A 6463-nucleotide genomic window follows, 5' to 3' on the forward strand; every position below is an offset into this window, starting at 1 on the left:
CCAAATGTGCGTTTAATGTTATTACCTCGATCAAGAATCTAGAAGCATGATTTTCTTTAAGGGCCATTAAGTCAACTATCCAGTTGGATTTCAAGCTTTGCATGAAAAATTAGGATAATTACTAATGCACAAACTCTAGTGTACACATAATACACACAAGTCACAATTTAGAGAGTTATAATAGGATCAAGACTTTTGTTACAATGCTCACATGGCAAGTGGTGACAAGTTGAGATAAAGTCATGTCAAAAGTTATGGTCCTAGCATTTTACTAGGAAATTGTGACTTATGTGTACTATGTGTACACTAGAGTGTGTATAATAGACATCACTCAAAAATTATATGTTATGAACATTTTTATTCTAACATATGTGAACATTGAAAAAGAAAATTAAACAATTTGATTGAGATTTTTCTGAAAAAAAACATGAACATAAACTTACGTATAAACATAACCTTGTATTTTACAGAAAAGAAATAAATTGAATATAAATATATTTTTATGTTTATTCCATGTGTAAACATCTTTATCTAACATATGTTAACATTTTGGAAAATAAAATTGAACAATTTAATTGAAATTTCAATGTGCATATTCATTTTTACTCTAACAGATTCAATTTGTTTTTTCTTTTTCTTGCTTATTCCATATTTACAAAGAGGATATAAAAAAAATTACAAAGAACCCAAAAAAAAAAAAAAATGAAATAGGATGCATATAAATATTTTTCTAAATCCATGTAAATAAAATAAAAAATTAAAGAATTAGAATAATAATTTAGTTCCAATGTTTATTTTCTTTATATAATAATGTTCTATATATGTTTTAGAGCCTTTGTATAAGACTTGACTTAAATAAAAATCATTAACTATCTTTTTTGTTGCCTTGTTAGGTTGAAAGTTCAAAAATTTGAGTTATCCTCTCTACTTACACCTCCTCTCTTTCGATTCTTAGGAAAATAAAATCTCTCTCTCTCTCTCTCTCTCTCTCCCCCCCCCCCCCCCACCTCATCTATTCTATTCCTAGTTTAAACACACATTTACTACCTTAGCTAAAAATCTTTATACTATCTCACCTTGCCCCCTCAATGGTCCCTCTTCCATTAAACCCAAAGCTTAAGGTCACCACTTCCGAAATTTCACTATTATCACAACAAGCGGTTACAAGTAAAGGAATCTCAAGTTCCTTACCAACCTATAGTTAAACCCTTACCTCAATATCCAATTGGACTTGTTCTGTAGTGACAATTTCTCCTTTCAATTCACGGCTCCCAAGTACGTGACTAACTAATTACGCAAATCCCAGTACGCGACTTCAATCACCAACTAGAGAAGATTGTTGGCTGCAAAGTTCTTCAATTCATCCACACGATGAAGATCAAGAAGATGCTTGGTTACAAAACTCTATGGTGCAAAGACACAACAACTTCTTCACAAGAGAGATGAACTAGGGCAAGAACTTCGTCTCTGGTCACAATTTGCATCAAACAAGGATTTTTCAATGTTTGTGCAACTTGTGAACCCTTTGACAGCCCTTAAAATAATCATTTTATATGTCTAGAGTTAGAAGAAAAGAAGGCCCAAAGACACATCCACGGATTGGAATAAAAAAAGAATTTAGAATTTGTTTTTCTTAAATCTCGACAGATAGAGGTATTGAGATGTTGTCGGGCAGCTGTCGAGCCACGGGGTTGGAACAGCTCTTTAAATCTGGACACATGCTAGTTGTCGAGCTTTAATGAATGCGCACTTTTCAGCTTGTTGAATAGACTTGATGACTTCAACACTTGATCTTGAAACACAGTTTCTTGAAGTATAAAGCTCATCCTAAATCTACCTAATTACAAGTAAAGTGCGTTTTGTTAAAGGATTAGCCAATTACATAAAAGAATAAAATATGTTTTAAACCATTGAAACACATATGTCCTAACAATCTCCCCCTTTGGCAGTCCGTGACAAAACCACAACCAACAAATAAACATATGAGAGAAGTCATAAATCACATAACTCATATTCACTTGTTGAATACAGTAAAATCTATCCTAACACAAACTCTTGAAAAACTTTGCAAGAAGAGAGTTTATGGCAAGTAGACTTTGACAACATGTATTTCTAAAACACTTTAAACAAAACTCATCAAGGCATCTTAGTGTGAAACAGATACAAATAAAGAATCATGTGTATAAAGAGAGAAAAGAAACAACACATGTAGAGATAGGTGAAGAAACATACATCATCACATATATATCAAAGATAAGCACAATGTATGTAAAAATGGTCACAAGACCTAGGTACAAGAACGAAATGTATCTAAAGTAGAGAAAAGAAAAAGATACAAGTAATCCTCACTACATCCCTCAACCAACAACACTCCCCCTATCAAAAATGTCCCTATACACAAGCTCTGCCCTTAAGTATGATAAGTATGACTATTCTCATAACCCAAAACTACTCCCCCTTTTTGTCACGAGTGACAAAGGGTAGAGTGTCAAGTAGACATCTCATCGGTAGAGCTAGCATCTCCATCATCATCATCCGAAGCATCATCGTCATCACCATCATCATCCTCAGACTTTGAAGTCACAGGAGGTGGTGGAGGAGGAGAAACCTCGGGAGCAAAACCACCCACGGTCGCCTATCGCCGAGCAATGCGACCAACACGAACATTTACCTAATACAACTCTGTAGAGAGTGTATCTAGGCGAGCATCCATGCGTTGAAACTACGCCATGATGTCTCCTAATGACACATCGCTCGTAGAAGAGGAGGGAGCGGATGAAGCTTGAGCAGATTGAGATAGGGCAGAACGGGAGGAAGGAGCTGCTAAACCCACCTGTCGCGACCTAAACTACACCTCACTACCTTTTACGGTAGCGGCGTATATGGCAACCATGACATGAAAAGGGTCGGACACGGGAAAAGGAGTGGAAAAATGGCGTAAAATTCTTGTGATAGCAGAAGGAAAGATAAGCTTATCACGGGTATCCATGTCCTTATACACATCTATGGTAGAAAAGATAAAATGTGAAGGAAAATCTATGGTAAGATCCTCAAGAAGAGACAACAAAAAACGAGCACGAGGCTCTGTGATAGAGTTGTAGTGAGAGAGAGGACCTTTAGCAAAAGGTCGACATGACGTAAACTGGTGCTCACCCCAATCAGAACGGCGCTCACAGAAAGTGGTGATCATCTCATCTTTGGACACAGTCCGTAGACACTCACAACCAGGGTAATCAGGATGTGCAACCCTCGGAACATGAAGCATATCGGATATCAACTCTGGTGTGACTACTATACATGTACCTCGAACGCTAGTGAGAAAGAGAGGTACTGAAGAATCATAACCATGCATGTTGGAGTAAAACTCCTAGATCAGCACTATAGGACAAGTGACCAGGACGTCACACAGTGACTCCTATTCCCGTTTGTGAATGACATCGGGAAGGTCAGTGTCGGCAAAGTCCGCCAGAACAACTTAGCGTTCCGAATGGACACCTCGTTTAGAAAAATTCTCCTAGAAGTCCTGATGGGCTTTCTCATCACGGAATCGAACAGAAAGGGGAGTAGGATTAGAAGATGAAGAGCCCCTAGAACGTAGAGGGTTTTGGGATGAAACAAACTTACGTTTTGGTGCCATAGACACTACTGACGTAAACAGAAAGAGAGGGGGAAAGAGAGAAACACTCAGAAAAGTCCCAAAACAATTCAAATATAACAAGTATATTGAAAAGAGAGAACGTATGCATGGGAAATGCATGAACATGTGACATGCAATATAAACAGCATCATGGGCTCAGCCCAATCCAATCCTACCAGTACACAAGCAGTTTGCACACATCTAAATGCATGAGAATACTGTAAGAATGCTAATGTGATGCAATGCATGGAGTTTTTAAGATAAAATCTACAAAACCCATCCCAAAAATTGCAATAATAACTCATCAAATTTGAAAAACCCCAAAATTTTTCAAAAACCCTAAAACCTAGGTTTCAAAACATGAAATGCATGTAAATGAGAAAGATTAGATGCTTACAAAGTGAAGAAAAACTTGAAAAAGCTTGAGGAAACCTTGGGTAGAGGTTTGGAGTGAGAGAAAGAGGTTTAGGAGGTGAAGAGAAAGAGCTATCGGGAGAGAGATCGAGAGAAATGAAGAACCGAATCGCATAAAGCCTATATATAGATCCTTAGTAAATCTCAACAAGTACAGGTGTCGAGAGGTGTCAAGACATCTGTCGAGGAAGGTGTTGAGAAAAGCAACGTCGATAGATAGAGCTATAGAGAAGGTGTCGAGAAATAAATCAAGGACACAAGAGCAAAAGCTCGATCGATCCACCAGGTGTCGAGAAGCTGTCGAGAGGTTAGAAGGTTTCTTGATCGATCCAGAAGGTGTCGAGAAGCTATCGAGATTGCGATTAGAAAAAGGTAAGAAGCTCGACAGACAGCCATGTATCAAGGAGGTGTCGAGCTGGCTTTTCAAAACAATTTCTCGAGAAGGAAAAACACAAACATGAATGCAATCATGCATGCAACTCAACCAATGATCCAATCAACATATTAGTCTCTCAAAAACATCTCTTAACAATAATTTTAAGCACATGGATCCCAAAACACACACACACACACACACACACACTAAACAAGTCTAATCGATTTTATATTTAAAAAACAAGTCAATACAGTTTAGTGAGCATACATCAACACATGTAAACCTTGTGATGACCAAATCACATTGTGCCTGTACATGTATCAAAAGTAGCAAAGAATTTTGCGTGTTGTGTGTGAAAACATCACAAGATTGCATAATTGTCTCCATGTTATGATGATTTGAGATATGAGAAAATTACTTTAACTCATGCATAATCATAACTGTTTGATGGGGACTATCACCTTTGAGGTACATCCTATAACTCCCACATCTCCTAGAAAACACGATTGCAATCATATTTAAAGCATTTTTGATCTTTTTGCTTTTATTTTCTTTGTCTATTTTTTTTATTAAGCAAACCATGCATGGGTATACAAAGGTGAGAAAAGAAATACCCAATTATGTTTAAGCTTTTTGACATTGCACTTTTGCTATGCCGAAGTATACAGATGTCATTGACATTGCACTTTTGCTATGCCGAAGCATACAGATGTCATATCATGATTGACAGGCAACAGTGGTGAGATGGTTATTTATGCCTTTCTCTTTGGATTTTCTAGTCCTACCCGTCAAAAAGTGATACGAGTATTAAGTACAAGAGATCACTTAACCTTATTCATCACAAAGCCACAAAACTCACTTGCTTAGTTGTGCATAGAGATGCTCATCCAAGCTACAAGAGATACAAAGTTTAGAAAACTCTGTTTCAATGGCCATATTAAGGTTCACAAGAATCGATGTACACATACACACACTGTTTTTGTATTTTTCAATTTTTTTTTTATTTTTATCTGAAAAGCAAAATAAAACAAAAACTGAAAAACAAACAAACAAAAACATGTTAAACAAAGCAAAACAATGCATAAAACTAGACAGACTCAAAACAGTAAAGCAACACACACAAGTAATGCAAAAACGAAAACAAGTAGGGGAAAAAGAGAAAATGTGAATAAATCACTTGAAACCCTTTTCCTTCCACACCTTGGAAGAACCTTTCCTTTTTGCAAACCCTTGACCGGTGATGAGGGGAAAGGATTGAAACCGTTCAAGTTTGAAAGGAACTTGAGGGCTTTGAGAAGATCTCCAAGAGGAGCAAGAGAGGTTTGAAGCTAATTCTGGTTCCCAGATGCTATCATGCCTTTGCTTTGTTGAGTGGCTAACCACTTATGGCAATTTGGTCGAGTATGACCGGCAATACCACAATGATGACAAAGATGTTGCTTCTTTTATTTAGACTTTTGAGAGTTAGCCTTCTTAGTCCCAGGGTTATTAGTTTCCTTCTTCTCAAGCTTAGGGGATGCTCCTAAGATGGACTTACCCTTATCTAGGTTCTCACTTGCTAATTCAGTTTTAACATCTTTGTTCTCAAGATTAAGGTTATTAGTAGGAGGAATAAAAACAGTAGTACTAGCAGAAGGAATATTAGAGGAAGAGAATTCATACCCTAATCCTGTTCGATCGGAAGTAGATTTTTGAATGCTGAGCATCTCATCCAGCTTTGCACTTAATGTCCTTTCCAATTGAGCTCTAACTTGAAACAGCTCCGCTTCAAGCTTCTTGGTCTTCTCAGTCAAGAAATTGTTCTCGAATCTCAGTGCTCCAATAGTCTGATTAGCTTTATCAAACTTAGTGGAAAGCTCTTCACGGTCAAGTTCCACATCACTGAGCTTCTTAGTGGCTAGCCTATAGAGCTTTTCATGCTTCTCAGAAAGCTTGTAAAGTCTCTCATAGGCTGTATGGATATCATCTTGATCATCCATCTTCTCAAACTTGGATTCCACCAGTTCCTCTTTTTCATCCACATCTTCAACAATCCC

This window comes from Castanea sativa, chromosome 4 (genome assembly GCF_040712315.1).
Source record: "Castanea sativa cultivar Marrone di Chiusa Pesio chromosome 4, ASM4071231v1".
NCBI classification, from domain to species: Eukaryota; Viridiplantae; Streptophyta; class Magnoliopsida; order Fagales; family Fagaceae; genus Castanea; species Castanea sativa.